Genomic DNA, 22,580 nt, shown 5'->3' with positions numbered 1-22,580 from the left:
CCTCCTTTATGGTCTGTTAGATTTCTCCCAGGAAAATCTACCAAGAGACTGGCAGAGCCATATACGAGGATATTTGCTTCCTTTACCTGTTGGGTCAACACCATGTTGGTACAATACCACTGGCATCTTCCTGGAAGTAAACACCTCTGTTAAACTCAACCAAAGCCAAAGACTAGTAATTTAATATGCCATCAACCCCCTGATTTGATTTCATTATGTATTGAATTCATGAAGCCATTTGATCATTCCGAGCCTACTGATTTACTGATTTAATTTTAATTGTGACCTCAATTTGACCATTGCGTTGTTCAGTCATTAACTGTCCCAGTAAAAATGTAGTATATTAGCTCACTAATAGGTGTTCTTAAGTGAACATTTGCTTGCTCATCCTTTTAAATAAATCCATTAGAAGTATACAGAACAGTTTTATTCTGTCTGCCTGCAATGTGGGTCACACGTTCTGAAGAGACAATTAACCTCAAGTGAGAAATTTGCAAGCCACTAAGTTATTGCATTGAAAAGTAAAACCAAGGTCTTTTCACCTTATTATGTAAGACTCTATGAAACCTTCAGTTTCTTGCTGGGGAGAGAATTCCAGAGCAGAGATGAAAAGATAGGATGAAATTAATAGAAATGCTGAAGTTTGGGGTTTTCCTTTTCTTCTCTTTTCCCGTAGGGTGTCACTGAGCAAATACAGTTCCACCCAGGGTCCATCTGGTGGCACTGTTAGCTGAAGTCTTTATTTCACACACAGAAGGACAAATCATATGCAAGAAAAAGAGAAGGAAAAGGATGAATCTTGCTAATGGAGGTTTTCCTGTTGCAGTGGTCAAGTGACCATGCATGGTCCAGCCTCATTTTATGTGCCTGTACCATCCTCTTCTCCCCAAATCTTCGTTCATGAAGCCTAGCCATAGAAACCATCCTGTTCTCTACAGACCCACTCTCAGAATTCCCACACAGGGAGTATTGATTTTTTTCTCCCTTTTTCTTTTTGCCGTCCCTCCCTCCCCAGTTACAGCAAATACCAGAAAATATAAAACCATCAATTTATTAAATAAATGCCAAAGCACATGAAAATCTCCATATGTATGTGCATGTGTATGTGTATGTGCACTTTTTTCCCCCCTGTAGTAGCAGAAATTTGGTAACACTGACTCTGTTAAACTTATTAGCATTCCTAAATAAAAATTCAGAAATTTGAAATGCAGCTGTGCTGAACAGATTGAAATATCTTATTTATTATTTCTTATTTTATACCTTAAAAAGCATTCAATATGCTCCTACTTGAACCTGCTTGTGAAGACACCCTTGCTTTTTCACACTTTCAGCAATAATTAAGAGTTAATATGTCCCACTTTCTTGGACTAAATGCATCTCTTTAAAGTCACTGAGACTATGGAATTTTTAGTGGCATCAACTGAGGTCACTGATGGAGAGATTCAAGTGCCTAAACCTAGAAGTCCAGGGACACCTTAGGTGCCATAAATTAGATCCAAGACGCCTGTGCTGTGCTACAGGTAAGGCGCAGGAAATTTGGAGCAGCCCTGTCCCATTGGAAAGCTTATGGGCACCGAGTAGGAAACCACATAGGATAATCTGTCCCTTTGTAAACTCAGGATGCCTCAGTTCCCTAGGGAAAGAGTGTAAAGGCTGCTCACATAGCACTGGGGTAGGGCTCCTTCCACCTCCCCCTCCTCGGTGTATTCTCCTGTCATTTGTTTGGTGCTGCCTTTGGCATTCCTAGGGCCAAGTCCCAGGGGAGGAAGGAGTGGTAGCAGCTTTCTGCCATTCTGTTTAATTGTATTGGTTCAGCACAGGTCCAGAATCAGCTCAAGGGAGGGTGGGAACCTCATGGCTGTGAGGGAGGGATGAGTAAGAAGGATGGAAACCTCCACTTTTGGCAGCAGAAATCCATCATGGCATTTCCTCCATTTGAATCAGCACCTCTTGTATTTCCCCTCAGAGGGCTTTGGCACTCAAGCCACCAGACCAGCTGGCTGTTTTAAGGCCCCAAGCCAGCATCTCTCCCCCAGATTTGATCTGGGAGGATATTTGGCGTATCCCTCATCATGTTTTATACCCCCGCTGGAGTTACACACTCTGTGGTGCTGCAGGAGTTGTGGATTTTGGAGATGGGACTTGACTGCTTTTATGTGAAAGGTATCCCACACCTAAAATTGCAGGTAGGCATGTCGGGGCATTTCTGAAAGCATCAGCAAACTGGGCACCAAACCCCAGATGAGCACTTGTGAAAGTCTTGCTGTAGCCTTGTTCAGAAAGAGACATGATAACTCAGCCTATCTTACCCCTTTTACTCAGGTGCTCAACCCCTAGAATACTCCTAGTTAAGTCAGTAGGGATAGATCTCATTTGTGGTCGCTGTGAAAGTTTGATTAAGTCCCCTTTCTTATCAAGCCATTAACTTTTAAAGAAGCATCAGAGAAGAACACAATGTAACAGCAATAAAAATAATTAGGATTGGAAACAGGTCTTTGTTGCTGTCTGGAAACAGAAGGAGGAAACCTGAATTTTGACATACACTGTTATTGTCATGCTGCATTGATATTCAGACTGATGGTTGCTCAATGAATTTCTCTCTCCTTTTCCCAGTATAATGTGAGACAAATTTGCACAAGATGAGAATGTCTACGTGTTCAAAATGCAGACTTTCAACCTGATACTGTAAGAAAGGAAGTTTGTAATTGAAAATTAATTCATACTGGAAAGTGTAGTCAATAGACAATTACTGAGATACAGCTTGTGTTTATTGCTTGAGGAATTTTACACAAGATTTATAACAACTAAAAGCAATTACCTTTACATGTAAAGAACAGTCTAAGAAATGAAACTTAATTAATGTAGAAGCCTTCAAACATTCTTTATCTCATGTAAATAATCACCAAGCAAGCAGTAATAAAAAAAAAAAAAATTAAATGTGAAAGTCAGTGTGTTATACATGTGGAAAAAAATTACAGAAAAATCCCCCTATTGTCCACAATTCTTGTCCTATTAGTTTTACAGAAGTGCAGCACCATCGTTTTACTGCAGATGCAAGACATGAAAATTGGATATAATGTTTGTGAAATTGAAGTCAAGTAGGTAGGAAACTTTTAAAAGTATTCAGGTGCATCACTGCCTCTTTCATCCTCTATGCCCACTCTTTAGAACCCACTGAAAACCTCAGAAACATGGAAGTTGCATTCTTCAGAAGGAGTTTCCCTGAGTGTATTAATTCCCATGTGTGAGATTGGAAAAAACAATTTCACTGTTGACCCAAATCAGAATCAATGACCTGCTCAGAGCTCTGCCTGAGAAGATATTCCTAATGACATCAAAATGGGATTCTCGTGCCAGAGGCCACTCTTCAGCTCTTTTTTCCCAGTCCAGCAGGCATGGTCATGTTCATCAAAAATATTTCCTTGGGACAAATTACAGCGGGGACAAGATTCCTGCTGCACTGAGGGCTACGTGCTACCTTGGAAAGCGGGTACCTGGAGTGCTGTGTCCTGTTCTGAGCTCCTCAGTATAAGAGAGACAAAGAGATCCTGGAGCAGTGGAGGGTGACACAGGTGATGAAGGGACTGGAGCATCTCCCTGAGGAGGAAAGGCTGAGGGAGCTGGGCCTGTTCAGCCTCAAGAGGAGGCACTGAGAGGGGACCTCATCCATGTCTGTCATTGCCTGCAGGGAGCGGGCAGAGGATGGACCAGGCTCTGCTCTGTGGGGCCCAGCAATGGGACAAGAAAGAGTTCTGCAACAGGCAGAAACTGATGCCCAGGAAGTTCCACTTGAACATGAGGAAGAACTTCTTTCCTTTGCAGTGACTGAGCACTGAACAGGTTGCCCAGAGAGGATGTGGAGTCTTCCTCACTGGAGGTATTCCAGAACCACCTGGACACGATCCTGTGCCATGTGCTCTGGGATAACCCTGCTTAAGCGGGGAGGTTGGACCAGGTGACCCACTATGGTCCCTTCCATTCTGTGTTCCTGTGATTCTGTGAAAGTGGAATATTGAATACATAGCATTTCAAAATGCAATTTCAATACTTTTCAATGCAGCAATACTTTTCAAAAATGTCCAAGATAAAGGATCTGTAATGACACAAAAGCAAAGAAGTCAGATGCAACTGGGAGCCCCAACAACAATTATAGAAGATGGTTCAGAGCATGAACACCACCTCAGAGTAGCAGGAGCCCAGGGGCATTGGCCAAATTGGAATAGTATTGAAAAAAAAGAAAGGTGAAGCCTCTTTCTCCAAAGCCCTGGATTGTTTGATGCCCACACACCCAGAACCAACACTTGCTGGATTCAGGTCTGGAAATATGCTTTCCCTAGACTTTATTTCTGTGAATCACCATCTTGGTTCAGATTTTGGAGAAGGCAGGAGTCTTTAATTTTTTATTTTTTTTTTTTCTTTATGTTATACTGAGCAGAACTCAATATGGTAACTGAAGGACCTCAGGCATTATTACTATCTTTGTCTTTCTTTTTTCTTCTGTGAAAGACAATAGTTTAGACTCTCAGTGACTAAAATTCCTAACTTTAACTGAGGTATGGAATCAGGATAAAATATGGAAAACACATACAACACTCTGTAGAATTTCAAAAGTCAGATAGGATAAAGTAATGATTCCCTTTTCTTCCCCTTTAAAATCTGTGAAATTCAACCTGTAGACTTTGGTCTTTTGATGAGTTAGTATTTTTTGTATATAATTTTTATAATAATAAAATATTTTTATGATATTTTCCCCTCTGTCCAAAAATCCAAACAGAACACCCTAAATAGGGGTGGTGAAAATTGTTTCCTCTTCCTAATTGTAATGACAATAATTAACTTTCAGATATGCATTCTGCTTGCTTTCTTCCTTTTTTTTTAAAAAAAGGAGACTACTGTGTGAATAAGTGACTCATACCTCTTGCTTAAAAATATGTCCAGTCTGAAACTCTGTGAGTAAACATGTTGTGATTATCGCAGGGGTGGGGTTTACCTCCATACACAGGTGCAGGGAAGAAAAACAATGAGGATTGCAGTGCATTTTCACTCTGGAGTGAAGGAAGCTGCAAACTGGTTATAGAGAGAGAATTAACTGTGTGTGTGTGTGAGCAGAAATTTTCCACCAATCTTCCCTCTGCAAATTACTTCTAAGATTAAAAGAGTAATTAGATGGAGAATAAAAAAGCCACAAGAAGATTTATTGGTTAGTCTAGAGCCTGGGGTTTGCACTGCTTTTTTTTGGAGCTGCAGCAATCTTAGGGTTTATTTTGGGTGCTGGGAAGGCATCTTTAACACCTGCACTGAAACAGAAAGTAGTGCTGAAGTGACCAAGAAGAGGGAAAAATATGTCAGGGAAAGTGCAGCTTCCTGTGATTGCCTTCATAGCAGCCCTGGGCCCAGTGGGGCGAGTTTTCCTGTGTGAGACCTGACAGCTTCTCCAGGGCTCCCCTGGTGAACGAGGGAGTTTTCTTGTCTGTCCTTTCCATACTTGGGCTTCCTGAGGAAGAGTAGTAGGTGCAGCATTTGACAGGCAGACAGACACCCTCCTCTTGCAGGTCCTTCCTGAGCTCCAGCTCTGAAAGCAAATCGTAGTGATGTGCAGCTACAGGATACAGATTAACGGGGGGAGATCCTTCTGTTTGTCTGACTGGGGCTGCCAGAGGGCCAGCAGCAGGGCTGGACCCTGTGTGACACCTGTCAAGGTCAGTCTGCTCCTTTCTCTCGTGCAAGGGGGGAGTCAGGACCTGGTGGCAGAACAGGTTTGGTCCTTTGTGAGCATTTTTTGGCACAAAAGACAAAACGTGTGTGTGGGCTATTATGCACAGACCTCCTGGGTGACTTCTCGGTACTTGATTACACTTTAATTATTTTTCTAATGTGAAAGTGAGCCTACTCTCCCGAGAAGAAAGAACTGTTTCTATTAATCTATCAGGTTGTAGCAGGGGATCAGCAATTAGCTGTGTGCTTTCTATTATGCCATAATTATTAATAACAAGGGGCCTCCAGGAGCCCCATTTTCCATAGCAAATTCCATTCAATCCAGCAGTCAGATGGTTTGTTTTGGTCTAGGTTTAATTTTATTATTTTTCACTTTAACAGACAAAATACATTCTTACTACTGTTTTACTGAAAACTTTCAATTACTCAGAATTTCTCCAAGAGAGGCTGAAGTACCAGCGTGCAAGTAACTGCTGAATCAGAAATTGTATGCATTGTGTCTGAAAAACATCACATGTGCAAAAGAGATTTTGGGAACAACGTTTTTGACACCCTTATGTGATTAGAACATGCCCTTTTAGTGCAGCCCTTTGTAGGGACTGAGCCTGCTGCTTCCCAGGTTGGCTGAGGCTGAGAAGTAACTTTCCCTTCCTTTACTGTTGCTTGGTGTGAAAATTTAATTTGTGGGGAAAAAAACAAAGCATATATGACCAGATAACACACACATACAGAAAAGACTGTGAACTAAACCCTCTGTTCTAACTTATCTGAATTCTTCAGATCTTGATACTGCAGCCTGATTTTTCTTTTAAGAGTGTTTTTGGCAATTGTTTTTGGAGCTGGTAACTTCCCAGCAAAACAGAGAATTTAATAACTGTAATTTTATTAAGGAATCCTGCTTCTACTTGATAACTTCTGCTAGGAAAAGAGCTTTACAAGATTAGTGTCCCTCTGAGCAATTAAGTAGCAGGGTCCCCTAATCTCTGAAGTCATACACAAAACAAGTAGAGTAGTAGACTTTGCTTCTCTGGGATCATAACAATTATTTATTGCTTTTAATAAGTCGAGTTTTCTTGGATCTGTCAGAATATCCTTTTGTGCTAGCGTCAACAGGAGTAATTCTAACAGTCCACGGAACTGATAAGTTAAAATCAGAATTATGACCAATGTATTTTTTTATTGTCTTGCATTGTGAACAAAAAGGAGAGCCTAGAAAACCTCCCTGGAACTTCAAACCATGTGGATTTCTGGCTCTTTCATAAAAACCTGTTGTTTTAAAGTTCCAGCTTTAAAGAGCTTCTCTCACTTTTCCACTGTAAAGCTGGTTCATAGTGAACTTGCACTATGCAAAGTTTTACAGGACAGAAAACCACTCATGTTGATGATCTTTCATAGTTTTGTTTTAGGTTTCATCACATGTAGCACAGGTGTAGCTGTGAAGAGGAGGGTGGGAAGGAGCTGCCAAGGCTCTTCCACTCTCACAGAAGTCAGACCCAGTGCCCCTGAGAAGATGGACAATGATATCTTACATCAGTAGCTTATCATATGTTGCTGTATTTGGCCAGGAGGGTCATATTCTAACATGAGAGAAGTAGTCACTCCAATAATTCCTGAAAGAATAAGTAGGAAGAGAAATAATATCCATGATGTAGAGAATCATGAGTTCTCACCTCCATGTTTTCAAGCAGGCAGGGGAACTCCAGCTCTGTGGGTTTTTTGCCCTGGGAAGTTGCACCCCTACCTGTATACAGCTTTACTCGATCAAGATGCTTCCTCACCTCACCTGTCTGGGCAGGAAATGTGCTTGCAGTTGGATTTTGGCTTGATTGTGTTTACTCCTGGAGCCACCTGATGGCAGCCACCCGTGTAACAAAATTGTGTGTGTACACCCATGTGTGTTTGCCCGTGTTTATAATATACATAAGAATCATTTCTTAGGAGCAACAACAGCCTATTCTCTGCTTCACTGTGCTTTGAGTGGTAGCTGTCTTTTTTACACTGTGATTTTCCATATATTTTCCTAAGTTTCCATAGCTTTTTTATGGCATTCACCAGCTTCTCAAAACTTTCCCCTGAAAGCCAACAGTCTGGAAGAAGACAGGCTCTTCCTGAAGAGTGGAGATAAAGTCTGAAAACATATTTTCACAGCCATCACAATAAATTACTCTCATGACACAGCCTTCAAGACTAGTAAATTTGACTCATATGGCACTTGGATAATACTTGTATGTATATCCTCCCATGCAAAATGTGTTCTCCTGGAAACTGTGTGTGCAGAAGCAGACAACGACTATGCACCAGCACAGGCTTCTGAGGGTGATCAATAAGGGACAGAAGCATCAGGTTATCAGGGAGAGGGAATTTCTCACTGAATCACCATTCTAGCTCCAGCCTCTCAGTCTTGAATCTCGAGGGAAAGATACTCTGCACCCCACTCTTTCCAAAGAAGCTCCCCAAAATTGTTCAAAAAATGAGCGTGTGAACTGGAATCCAAAACTGCACTGAATGCTAAAAATCTTGGACTCGGGAAAGATACTGGCCAAAGGTGTTTTGTTTTCCTTTTCTTTCCCTTTGCCACCTCCTACCTTTCCCAAAGGTGATGAATCACCTGGCTCTGCTTTCCTTTCTCCCTGAGAACACTAATTTTTGCTTCATGGATACCAGCGACACTTTCCCTCAGATGATTTAACTCCTTATCATATATCAAGTTTAACTCATAGCAGTTGTTCTTCACCTGAATTTAGCACGTTGCTGCTTCTCTTTCAAACCCAAAGAAGGACTTGTGTGTCAGAAAGCTTGGCTATTTCCCTATCCATAGCAGACATTACTTTTCCCTAAGTTATCACTAGCCTTTAAAATCACAGCAGAGCTTTAGGACTGTTCTTCCAAGGCCCGTGTTTCATGTCCTGAGGATTATGGCAAGCATTTCAAATGCAATTATTTGATAGAGCTATTTCAAATGAATAAATTACCTTTCCCTATTCCAGTCCAGAGTAAATCTTGATGAAGGGAACAAAGAATTTTGTTTCAACGTGGCTCTGCTGACCCCGTTGGGAGTGCTGGTCCATGGGGCTGTGAGGTTGAACATTGCCTTGGGGGGCAGCAGGCAGTGGATGTGACTCATCTCATGTCAGGACTGGACTGGCCTTTCCTGTTTGCACAGAGAATGAACTCACTGTCCATGCTGCAAATATTCTCTTTCCAGCTCACATTTTCCATGTGTTATTTGTAGTAGGAAGGAAATTTTTAGGTTGGGCTTTTTTGTTGTCCTTTCTTTTTTTTTTAGTTGTTGTTTTGGTTTGTTTTGTTTTTTTTTAATTAAAGCCAAATGATGGTAAGCAGAGTTCTGCAGAGAGTTGGGTGAAGGAACCTGAGCAGTCCCCATAATTAGTGCACATGGAGGACACAGAATTGGTTACTCCTGAGACCATAAAAGAAGAAGGATCATCTCATTGCCCCTCCTCTGAACCTCACCAAAGGGAGAGAACGTAAGAAATTCTCCCCCAAAACCTTTCAGACTTAATGCTACAGGGCCCTGTGTTGCCTTGTGCTGCCTACAAGAATACAGGACCTATCATAGGGTGTGTGGGGAAGAGAACTGGGGAATTGAGTTAAATTTATGGTGGCACATTTAAAGGGGATTATGGGCATGATTTACTAATTGGGTGTTTAGGGGAAGGGCCAAAGGTGGAGAAACAGGTTCAAGGGAGATGGGGAGGAAGAAAGCATAGGGAAATAAAAGGAAAAGAGGATAAAAGAGGCCAGTCAAGAGCAGACAGGTGACTGACAGGCACCCTTGCCCTGTGTTTGTCCTCTGTCCTTATCAAACAATATTTCTGACTGGTTTTATTACAGTCATGTGTCACACAAGCCAACTTCAGGCAGGATAAGAGGTCTGAGTGCAGACCATGAGTCTCAGAGGCATGAGAGTCCAGAGTCAGCAGTGGGCTGGGGACAGAGACAGCAGCAGCCCAGCTCACTGGGGTTGGGATTGCAGAAACTACCCTCTGTCCCAAAGCACACCGAGCCAACAACCTCTCAGCTACTTAATTTCTCAGTGCTAGTTCCATTCTTGCTTTTTAAGGAAGAAAAATTACATGAGAGAGACACTGCTGGAAAAATGACATGTTTCAGGCTGAATGCCTTTATTAACTATCAGACAGCCTCTGAAACCATGTCCCAAAATGTCCCACCCGTCCTGGAGAGGAATTTGCTTCTGCATTTAAGTTTACCAAAAGGTTTATGTAAGACGGTGTGCTGTGATTTCCATCAAGTTTAATGGTGTTTGAAATGACTGTTCCAATAGCAAGAGGCTGCTTGGTGAATTTTATGCTGAAAGTTTCTGTTAAATCCCTATAAACAGATCTATCTGCAATCACAGTAGCTGTCTTTCATGCTAGCAGCTTAAATACCAGCAAGATTAAAAGTGTTGTAGAACTGAAAAACTGAAAAAATACATGTGGGGTCATTTAGTTCTCTGGGCAGAGGGGTGGTTCAAGCTCTGTGAAAGAACATGGAAAACTTGCCTCAAGCTCCTGGTGATGTAAAGTTGGGCAAGGTCATAGTATCTCAAAATCACAGAATGATTCAGGTTGGAAGGGACCCTAAAGACTATCTACTTCCAAATCCCCTCTCCCATAGATGGAAACACCTTCCACTAGACCAGGTTGCTCAGAGCTCTATTCCACCTGGCCTTGAACACTTCCAGGGATGGGGCAGCCACAGCTTCCCTGGAGAACCTGTGCCAAGGCCTCACCACCCTCACAGCCAAGAATTTCTTCCTAATATCTGATATAAACCTCTCCTCTTTCAATTTAGAGATCAGACATCCTATATTCACGGAAGACTTCAGACACATAGCAGATACTTAAAATGGGATGAGTCTCATCTCCATTTAAACTGAGTTTTTCCAGTTCCCATTGCCTGAAATTTTTCTTCTGGCCCTGTTCAGGAGTGTGTGATGTTGTGTCTGAGCTGTGTTGGGAGTCACCAGTGGTATTGCTACACCAGACGGTGACAGTTGTTTTTGCATCCTTTCTGCATATCTCAGGATACCAGAAAATATCCTGGGCACAGAAATAACACTTGGAGAATAGACTTAAGCCCATTGACTCATTGAGTTAAACTCAGGGAGCTAACTTGATGCTGAGCATCACAATGTACCAGAAAAACTACATTTTCCAAAACTAGTATTTCAGTGTTGGAGTGAAATGTTTCCATAATGATATTTTTTTTTTCATGAAATTCAGGAATGTCTATGCCATTTTTAGATGAGAAAAGATTTTTGTTTGTTCTTGTTTTTATTGATGTTTCTAAAAAAAACCCTCATAAAATCTAACAAGGGTACAGGTTTACAAAATACTTTGTTTCTGGTCTCCATTAGCACTCTTCGGGAAATTAACTATTTCACAGAAGCATAGAATCATCAAATGGTTTGGGTTGGAAGGGGCCTTAAAGATCATTTAATTCCAACCCCCCTGCCTTGGGGGGGAACATCTCCCAGTAGACCAGGTTGCTCAGAGCCCCATCCAACCTGACAGAGGATTTCAGAGTATTAACAAAAGAAACCAGACCTGAAGTCAGCTCTAGCCAAAACAATAATTTCTGATGGCTTTTGAGAGTCTGATTGTGAGTTCTTCAGAAAGAGCTGCCCAAAGTTAACATCCAGGTGCCAATTTGCAGATGTATCACTATGATTAATTCTAAATGGGAACCCAGTCGTGATTCTGATGTCTTCATTTAGACACACATGCAAATATTTAAAAAAAAAATGGTCAGCACAAACTAGCTCATACAAAAATCAGCAGCTGTCAGCTCTGAAAACCCACCTTTTCTCTCTCTACACTGCCTTGCTATTCTTTTACATGCTCTGCTTGTTTTCCAGGCATGAAAAGTAAATTTCATTTATTAGGCTGCCATCGCATATGTACGTCAGGATATCACCAGACTTTCTAGGTGGGGTCCAGCAGTGGGACAAGGGGCAACAACACAAACTGATGCCCAGGAAATTCCACTTGAACATGAGGAAGAACTTCTTTCCTGTTCAGTGACCAAACACTGAACAGGTTGCCCAGAGAGGGTGTGGAGTGTCCCTCACTGCTGGTATTCCAAAACCATGGACACAATGCTGTGCCATGTGCTCTGGAATGACCCTGCTTGGTCAGGGAGGTTGGGCCAGATGACCCACTGTGGTCCCTTCCAACCTGTGTGATTCTGTGATCACACGCTAGTCAGATCCTCCCTACACCTACCAAATTTCTGATGTCTCCAGAAATGCTGGTAAAAATGTGTTTGGTGTTTTGAGGTGATTGACAGAGTACAGAGGTGCTCCTACATGGCTATATCACGCTGAGAGTATCCTTGGATCACTTGGATCATTCTTGTTACTGCTGAATGCAGTTTAGCTCTTTGTCTTCTACTTTGTATTGAAATATTTGACTCTCCTTTTTAATAATTTTTCCAACTGACAATTAAATGACAGGTATTGAGGATCATGAGACCCAGACATGCATCTGTTTTTAGCTAAACTGCAGACATGTCACTTAAAGCTTAGAACTCAGGATTTCTCAGTTCCAAAAATGCAGGTTTTTCTCACAGATCACATTGCAGATCTTCACAGGTATGTATCTCTTTTATTTACCTTTTTGTACACTCAGAGCAGGTAAAATGGAAGGTAACTTGTAGTCATGCTGTTTGTCTCTTCAACCAAGACAAAAGTCTCCTCCACCAGCAGTACCTCAGCCGTGCTCTGCAGACAACAACGACCCAGGAGGTGATCCCTAACCGATCTTCAAAATCATAGTAACTTATAATATTCCTTCCCAGATAAAAATTCTGACAGTAAGAAAGTGTGGTGTTTCAGGAAATATTTTGAGCCTGAACAGTAATCCACTGATTTGGGAGATTTGATAAAGCTGCCAGGGCCTTGTTGCATCCCACGTGCTCTTACACGGTCCTTTCTCTGCTGTGCAATTCAGAAAGCATTTGAGGTGGGTGATAAGGGTCATTTGAAAGTATCTAAAAAATCTGTTTTAATATGAAAATAATGTATTTAATAATTTTCCTCAAGAAGCACTAGGTATTTTAAAGTTGTTATTTTTTATTTTCTTAACAGATAATCATGTTGTGTGACACACTGTGCGTGACAATGTGTGTATGCCATGTCTTCTTTTCTTCACTGTATAATTTTTTGGAGAGAAGAGAGAAGAGGAAAAGAGAAAATATCCTCCTGTAAACATCATCCATTTGAGAGAAGGTGTAAAATAAAAAAAACAAAAAACCACAAAGTGAGGTAGAATCTTTCCAAAATTATTCTAATAGGAAGAGAGTTTATTTCCATTTTTATTATATTAAGTTTAAGACAATTTGTGATTAAGTTTATCTATTTATCACAATTGGTAAACACAGGGTCATACCTACTGAAAAATACCCAAACCCTGAGGATCTAATCTGATGGTTAATGTGATTACATTGGACAAGCTTTATCTAAAATATCTGTGCCCTAAGAACACGCAGTGATTTCACCATTACTCAGCGTCTGTATTAATTTCATCCATTTCTCTTTCTTCCTGGAATTTAGCTGTGCCCTTTATAGCAAGACTCTTTTCATCACAGTGGTGTTGCTATATACATATTGGCCTTTGATAATACAATCTTGTTTCCTCGGTGGTCTGCATCCATTTGGAGGGGATGCTCTGATTTAATTACAGGCTGTGACTGTACATACCCTCTCTGGTTATGACTAAAACCACAGAGCTTCGAGCTTCCTTCGCTCTTCCCAAACTAAAACACTGTTTTTCAAGTTTGTAGGTTGAGATGGAGTTCCCAGTTGCACAGCCTAATTTGCAGTAATTTTTTTTTATAGAATCATAGGTTTGTTTACATTGGAAAAGCCCTCTAAGATCGAGTCCAATCATTCCCCCAGCACTGCCAAGCCCACCCATGTTCCCAAGTGCCACAGCTACGTGGCTTTTAGATCCTTCCAGAGATGGGGACTCCACCATCGCCCTGGGTAGCTTATGCCAGTGTCTGACAGACCTTTTTGTGAAGACATTTTCCCTAATACCCAATCTAAACCTTTTTCAGGAACTAGCTGGTGCTCTGCCCTGAACAGTGGTAAGGAGAGGCAGCACCTCTGTAGTACTGCCCCTGAAGTTATGGAAGACTTCTGCTGGAGTCTGGGAGCCGCACAAAATGAGGCATTTGGGGGAAAAAAATAAAAGGAAAAATCAATATATAGAAATTAATGTGCCTTTGTGAAGATTCAAAACAGATGGGGAAAAGGTCAAGGATTCTTTGTTGCTAAGTGCGTTTCTATGACAACTGCAATGTGTATGTTATGAGTGAGCAGTCATTTGTTCCAGCTGCTGGATCATTAAAGGGGCAGCATTTCCCTCACACGGGGAATGTTATTAATGGCTTATTTACCTTTTGTTTACCCCCCCTGTAAACCAAGTTTCAACAGGTAAGACTCAGAGAGCATGTGAAAGCTTCAGTCGGTCACAGTCTGCTACACCGTAGGTCTGGATGAGTCTGGATTGCAAAGTGCCTGACTTAGAGGATGCTAGGGTAGCTTAGCAAGAAAAAATCAGGGAGATTAATTTAGATCCAATCATGCAATTAAGTCCGTGCACTCGTGATGAGATATTCTATGACTTTATGATGCTGCACCTTGTTGGATGTGTTTCTGCAGAATTATGGCATGACTTGAGAGGAATAATAGCATGTACAAAGATTTGCAAAATGTTTGGATATTGCCTTAGAAAAAGTTAATTAACTAGAATGATGATAGAAATCTATTTATTTCTTCACACATTAGAAGAAGCTATAATCATGGCCTCGTCCTTTGCCTCAAAGACATCACAGTATGGTCCAAGAAGCTCAGATTTTATTGTCCATGGTGTGGTGGGTTGACCCTGGCTGGATGCCAGCCACCCTCCAAAGCCACTCTGTCACTCCCCTCTGCAAGTGAACAGGGGAGAGAAAATATAATGAAAGGTTCATGGGTTGAGATAAGGACTGGGAGGAATCACTCACCAAATACCATCTTAGGCAAAGCACTCAGGTCGGGGATATTAGTTGAATTTACCACCAATCAAAATCAGAACAGGATAATGAGAAGGAAAACTACTCTTAAAAACACCTTCCCCCACTCCTCCCTCCTTCCCAGGCTCTGCCATCTTCCTCCCCAGTGGCCCAGAGAGACAGAGACTCATGGTCGCTTCTGCCACAAGTTGCTTCTGCCACTGCTCAAGGAGAGGAGTCCTTCCCCTGCTCCAGTGTGGGGTCCTTCCCTGGGGAGACAGTCCTCCAAGAACTCCTCCAAGAACTCCACCAGTGTGAGTCCATCCCACGGGCAACAGTTCTCCATGAACTGCTCCAATGTTGGTCACTCTTCCACAGGATGCAGTCCTTCAGGAAAAAGTCCTGCCACAAACCTGCTCCAATGTGAGCTGCTCTCTCCATGGAGCCACAGGTCCTGCCAGAACCCTTCTCCAGCACGGATTTCCCAAGGGGTCACACCCTCCTTTGGGCATCCCCTTGTTCCAATGTGGGCTCTTCCACGGGCTGCAGGTGGATCTCTGCTCCCCCACGGGCCTCCATGGGCTGCAGGGGCACAGCTGTCCCACCACAGGCTGCACCTCGGGTTGCAGGGGAATCTCCGCTCCAGCACCTGGAGCTCCTCCTGCCCCTCCTTCTGCACTGACCTGGGTGTCTGCAGGGCTAGTGCTCTCACACAGTCTCACTCTACTCTAGGTGCAACTACATCTATGCAATAACCTTTTCCCCTTCTTAAATATGTTATCCTAGAAGCGTTACTGTCATTCCAGATTATCTCAGCCTTGGTCAGCTGTGGATCCATCCTAGAGCCGGCTGGAATTGTCCCTGTCAGACATGGGGGAAGCTTCCAGCAGCTTCTCATGGAAGCCACCACTGTAGGCCCCCTGCTGCTAAAAACCTGGCCACACAAATGCAATACATACAGAAATTAAATTTGTGAAACCTTTCCATCCATCTAATTTTACCTATTTTTTTCCCCTAATGTTTACATTAGACACAAACAAACAAAAAACCAAACAAAAAGCACAACACTAGAGCAGGGCTGTTACTGAGTCAATACCCATTGCCAGTTCCATTGAAAAACACGTCGGGCAATATTTCTGCTCTGTGATTAGTGAATCAGGAAAAGGAGATGACTTCAGCGTGTCAGCCTATCAGACACTTCTTGTGGCACATGCACCTCCCTGTCATCACTGCACTGGATTGCAGTACTCCATCTGACAGCCAGAAAATGCTGCTCTCTGACTTTCCATATAACATCTTTCTGGCTTCTGGTTGCTTTGCAGTTTGCCATTCCTCACTAAGGTTCTTGTTCTGGTTTGGATTTTTGGTTTTGGGGGGTTTTTTGCATGTATCAGTACAATAGAAAACATCAATTTCTACTTTTTGATTAAAAGACAAGGGAAAAACACACAATGCCAAAGACAATTCTGTGTCCCCTGGGACTGACAGCTTCTCTAGACTGATAGAAAAGTCTTCTCTGGACTTTTTGAGCTTGTCCAGGAACTAAAAAGTCTTCGACCGTTTCTGGCTTTAGAAGATTTTCTTTGGAAAACTCCCTGCGCAAATCTATGGCCCCTAAGAAATAAAACTCAAGGGGGATGATTGTTGTGGAAAAGCTTTATGCAAGAAGCATCTCTGAACTTGCGTGGTGTTAGACAGGACAGCCCAGTTGCCATCAAAAGACTTGTTGCATCGTGACAAAGAGAAACTGTTCCATTGTCATGACTTTGACCAGGCAGCAGAGTTAGTGTTATTTAGTTGGGAAGTTCAGTTTTGAGCCTTTCATTGAAAGAAGGACATTGAGGTGCTGGAGCATGTCCAGAGAAGGGCAACAGAGCTGGGGAAGTCTCCGGAGCACAAGTCTGATGAGGAAAAGCTGAGGGAGCTGGGGGTGTTTAACCTGAAGAAAAGGAGGTTAAGGGGGGACCTTCTTACTCCCTACAGCTGCCTGACAGGAGGTTGTAGCCAGGTGAGAGTTGGTCTCTAGTCTCAGCTAATAAGTGGCAGGATGAGAGGAAATGGCCTCAAGTTACACCAAGGGAGATTTAGACTGGATATTAAGGAAAATTCTTTCACCAAGAGAGTAGTCAAGTGTTGGGAGAGACTGCTGAGGGAAATGGTGGAGTCAGCATGCCTGGAGGGATTTGAAAGCTGTGTAGTTGTGTCACTTGGGAACATGAGTTAGTGGCGGGTTTGGCAGTGCTGAGGGAATGGTTGGACTCTATGATCTCAGAGGGCTTTTCCAACCTTAATGACTCTGTGAACTATGCAGTGAAAGTTGCAAAACTAGGCCTTCAACATCAGAAATATCAAGTCGTAATATAGGCTTGGCTAACAACTTTTCTTTGTCTTCTGACAAATATTCTTTCTCCTTCACACAGACTTTTTTTTTTCCTCACGCTTTCTTTGTTGCAGCTGGTGGAAGAACAAAGCAAATTGTCTGCTCTGTGTTTTGGATCCTGTCCATCTTGCCTTGCTTCACCATATGGAGTGATAATGGACTCTGCTATTCAGATCTTGTTTTGTTCTTTGAGAAATATGGGGAGGGAGGTATTTATTAAATTCAGTCGAGAGTGGCAGGACCGAGGCTAAGCATCCTGGAAGCTGAGCATCCCTCAGTGATTTAGCATCTATGTGCTTGACTGTCTTTCTGGAAGACTGGGCTCAGCTGCTCCCTGCAGCACAGCCCTTCATCCTTCAGTTTGAGCTTTTCACAGCCACTCAAAATGCACATTTCTCCATGCCATCTCATGTAATTTTTGCTGGTGCAAAGAGAGCTTAATCCCCACTTTGCAGCTACAGCCTGGTGACATAACTAATTCCATTAGTGGTTTCAGCTTGGTGCCTGTGCTTGTAGATGAAAAGATTGGGACTCACATCTGCTCCAAGCTGAGTACAGAGGAACTGGAACATTGCAAGGGCCATTCCTGTATTGGGTCACTTGCCCTTAGAGGATTGGATCTAGGAGATGTGGGAAAAGAAATTTGATAGAGGGTATGTCTGCTGACAGTGCAGCTAAGGGGGGGACAAATTGTGCAAAGGTACAGAGATGGGATGAAAACTGAGGTACTGCTGTCTCAGTGCATCTCAGATCAGCTACCTTAGATTAGCTACCTGAGATGAATGGCAGAGAAAGGATGTCTGGGTGGAATTAGACTAAAACATCAGTTCTGGAAATAAAGAAGTAGAACTGGGGGAGTTCTCCGGATGACGCTGATTTCCAGAGTCTTCAAGGTGAAGTCAAATTCCGAAGTCTTGACATCTGCTGTCAGAAAAGGTCTTCTTTTCGTGTGGGTGCATCCAAAAAGATAAGATGACAGTTTATTGCTTCTGCCAGTTATTCCTTTAGCTAAAGCATGTTAGGTGTCACAGTCTTGAATTTGATGGTTGGCCTCCTTTAAAAATCTTGGAAACACTTTTAGTTTTCCTCTTTTCCTTTCACAAACAATAATCACAGAACGCCTTGGTTACAGTACGTAAACTTTTTGCCCTCGCTCAAACATCAAATGCCTCTTTCACCACATTGTACTTTATGGTGGAGAAGAACCAGGCAAAAGATCTCATTTATATTGTTCCTGGTGTAGCTTAGATACATTTCAGGTAGCTGAATACGAGCTGCTTTGAGCCACGTGCAATCTACCTGCCTCCTGTCGTGCAGTTCCCAAGGTGCTGAGCCTTAAGCTGCGCACACAGGCAGGACAGGACAGCAGGGACAACCTTCTCTGAAACCTTATTTTTTAAGGGTAAAAGGTTAAAACTTTAGGAAATAATATTTTTCATTCTGCCACTGAATCCCCCACTACGACCACTTCTGAAAATGCAGCTGTTGACCAAGAAGTGCTGCGATTTACACAGACCCTCCTGTCCCATTACATTTCGATGACAGTGGCCCAGGACAAATAATGACCTGACCAAATATGAGTTGTAAAGGTCAGTTTCCTGACCTGCTGTTCTCGCCTCCACAGGCTTTTACAGGTTTACCAAGGGATAGAAAAGTTCCTCAGGAGTCCTGTGTCACTCTCATTGCTTCCTGGCCTCCTCCTCTCAGTGAATCAGAGGGTGTCAGAGCCTTTTGTGTGAATATTTGCATATGCTGCACCACACTGCAGATGTGGCTCACAGATTAACACAATTGCGAGTCCTTTAGGAGAAAGTTTCCTCAGTGAAACTTGCCTTCATCTAAAGGGCTACTAGCTATGAAGAGAGCAGAAAAATGAAACACGAGTTAGAGCAATAATCAACGTGTCTCAGGATGGAGCTAAGTACTATTGTGCAAAAACGTGAATATTAATAAGGAAACATCAGTAATATATCACGAGGTGTATACTGTAAAATGGAAATTTATTAGGTTAAGAGAAAAAAATAACAACTTGCCCCCCAAAACCCCTTAAGATATATTAATCAAAACATGGTATAATTTAAATTATTTATTGATTTATTTATTTTGCGTTTTTTACCCACTGCAAAACTCAGGGGCTCAGATAAGTAAAAAGATCTCATGAGAGACAGAGCCAAAAGAGACAAACTTACAGGCCCACAAAGGAGTCACACTCTTCTCTCCCCTGAAGTCACCTGGATGGCTCCAGTCAGTTCAAAAACAATTACAAAAATTAATTAACTCAGAGGACTTATAAGAGCAAGCTGCAGTAACACTAATTAAACCTCAAATGAGAGTGAACTGGATCACAATTCTTAGGGCTTTTGAGAGCATCGCTGCCATAAGGTGGAGGCTGAGCTCCAGGGGTGCCAAGAGGAACACAGATCTCCACCAGGCATCTACCTCTCCGTCAGGCTGGAAGCTGTGTCTGCAGCACTGAAGGACAGCCCTGCCACTGGAAAATGTGCCCAGCAGTGGGTCCAGGGGTTCTGGATGCTGCGTCAAGCTCCCAAAAGTGTTTTGACAGGTCTTTTAGAAACACCCAGAACAGCCTGCTCAAGGACTGCACAAACAGGTTGGGAAATTGCAAGCTGCCAGCTTGACAGGAAGGTAACCTGAGGCAACATGCTCTTAATGTCATGAACACTGGTTACATCATTTGCCCTTAACCAGTTTTAGTTCATTTTTTGAAAAGAGAAATTTCAGAGCTGAAAAGATTTACAATATTTATTTTGTTAATTGCTTAATTTTTTTAAATTGATATTCAGCTCTGGGGTGCACCTTTCCTGTTTTACTGTATATGATAAATTGTGAAATATTTTTCTTAAATTCAATAACTTCAAAATAGCTCTCTAATGACAGGATGTTTTCATTGCAATCAGTAATAAAATTCTCCTTAATGCAAGGGAATTGATAAGCAAATGCACTTCATGTTTCCAATACTTTCCTTGAAGAATTTTTTAATTCTAATTTTAAACCTGTAATTTAAAATCAAACAACTAAAAAAAAGAATTAAATTTGAGAGAAACTCAAGTAAGGTTTCTGTCATTTAGGATGTCCAGCAGAGAATTCAGGTAAACATAAGCTTAAAACAGCAGGTAGGAAAGAATCTATCATAAATGAAGGATGATGTTTCACTCTTCAAAATTAAAACTGGAAGTTTTTTACTTTTGAGGATCTAATAAACTTTTCATTAATCTAAACATGTCTTTTTTCAAGATATTATGGACTTTTTGTGTATTTCTGAACTAGAATGAGTTAAAGAAATGCACACTGTCATTGCTGCTTGTTAACCATTTAGCCTGAGTTTTTCAACTACAGAGAGTAATTACTTACAAAAGGTTTGCAATCATAATCTTTACCCACCTCTGCTGATGTCAGTATGAATTTCAGCTCCCCAGGAGAGTTTTTATTCTCTGTGTTATTTCCTTTGTCACATAATTATCAGTTTCTTTTACTTTAAGTTCAGTGCATCTGCAAATCCCTAGGAAAAAGTGATTTTTGCAGTGATGGATCCCACAGATATTTTCCTCACAACTGTCAAACTTTATGAGGCAAAAATAAAATAAAATAATGCCATGGCAGGTCTCTCTTTTATTTTGCAGGCTGAACCTCTCAGGGCTACAAATATGAAAAGAAGGAGTCTGTGCAGATAGTACTGCTGATTTCAGTAATGGGCCTTCAAGAGTGTGTGTGAGTATTTGCAGAGGAGGACTGAATACATTTGCTGCCAATTCAGTGACAAAAAGAAGAGGGAAAATGTTTGACCCACAAGGACAAAGTGCTGTTCATTCTGAAGGAGTTAAGAGCTAAAGTACTGTGGGGTAAGAGTATGTCTGTGAAGGTCTGAGGAAAGTAAATAATGAATAATAAAACACTATGATTGAATTGGGATACAGCTGACATGGAAGAAAGGTAGGCAAGTACTAAACCTCTTAGTGTTCAAGGCCAGACATTGTCAAGTGTTCAAGGCCAGACTTTGTCAAGTGTCCAAGGCCAGGCTGCCCTGTACAACCTGGTTTAGTGGAAGATGTTCCTGCTCATAGCAGGGAGTTGGAACGATCTTTAAGGTCCCTTCCAACCCAAACCATTCTGTGATATGATGATTAAGAAAGGAACCTACAAAAGCGTAACCATTACCTTTTGTTTCCACAAACTTATGTGATAGCCCTTGTCACTTACTTGGTGCGTGTTAAAAACAATGTTCCATTTAGACTAATGAAAGAATTCATTCTAAAATATTCATTTATGTTATTACAATATCAGATTTCCCAGCTGCTGATTGAAAAATTTAATGTAAGGAATATAAAGATTGATCTTAAAAAGTCTCATGAGTAAAACAGATTTTTTTCAGGAAAATAAGATGGGTTCGATAATTGTTATTTTTCTGCATCCTGTATCAGAAGGTTGCAATAGATTTGACAATTGCTAAGGTTACATTTCCCTGTTAAAATCAGCATGCAAACTGATATTAATGGGAGTAATGATTTTCAATGCTTAAAACGTCAATATAATATGGTTCTCTCACTGACAGAGTAAAGCATATTTCAGAGACACTAGTGTGATATTAAGCCACACAGATCACCATCTGACTATGACTACTTAACTACTTTAAATTAACAGTTTAAATATCTTCAACATATTTAAAAAGAGAGATGATTAACCATCCAGCACACTCTGACTTTCTGTGCAGAACAGCAACGAATGATTTCTCAAGTGTCAGTGGCTGAAGTCTTACAAGTTTAATGGGATGCATGCTATGTAATCTTTTTTGCAGTCTTGATAAATTCAGGGTAAATGGTTTTAGACAGAGATTGGTTGCCACAGTCCCTGGGAGGATGCAGGTTGTTGCCCAGTAGGCAAGAGAAGGTGGTCTAGCACCACTAGCACAACCAGGAATTTTGACAAGAGGGAGGTGGAGTTAAGCCAAAGAGGGAGGTAATTTCACTGGAAAACCTCTTGGAGTAAGAGCAGCAGGTGGAGACCTTCAAAAGTGAAAGAAATTCCAGGGGAGTGTGGGACAGAAGGCTGAAATTTTGTACAAAATGTGTGTTGACTTCATGGGCACTTTGATCTCTTTGAAAAGTCCATGTCATACCTCATTACATCTTTGTACGTATAAAGGCACATCTTCCACATGCCACACTAAGTTTTTGAGCAGTAACAGACTTGTCGTTTTCTGCAGCTAAACACAGCTCTCAAATAAATCAAGTATCCTAAGTGAGCAGGTTTTGGTACTTGAAGGAGAGCAGAAGTTACCAGTGAGGCTCTTCCCTCTGTCATAAGTCATGACATGTTTTCCATCTCTCTTGTCTCACCATCTCATAATGCTCCAGGGTGAAGTTCTAGTCTTTCTGAAGCAAATAGGAGGTTTCACTTTGATTCCACCCAACCAGAATTTAATAACTTTTCTTTGTGTTTCCTT

The sequence above is a fragment of the Pseudopipra pipra genome, chromosome Z (assembly GCF_036250125.1).
Source record: "Pseudopipra pipra isolate bDixPip1 chromosome Z, bDixPip1.hap1, whole genome shotgun sequence".
Classification (NCBI taxonomy): Eukaryota; Metazoa; Chordata; class Aves; order Passeriformes; family Pipridae; genus Pseudopipra; species Pseudopipra pipra.
This window is presented reverse-complemented; position numbering follows the sequence as displayed.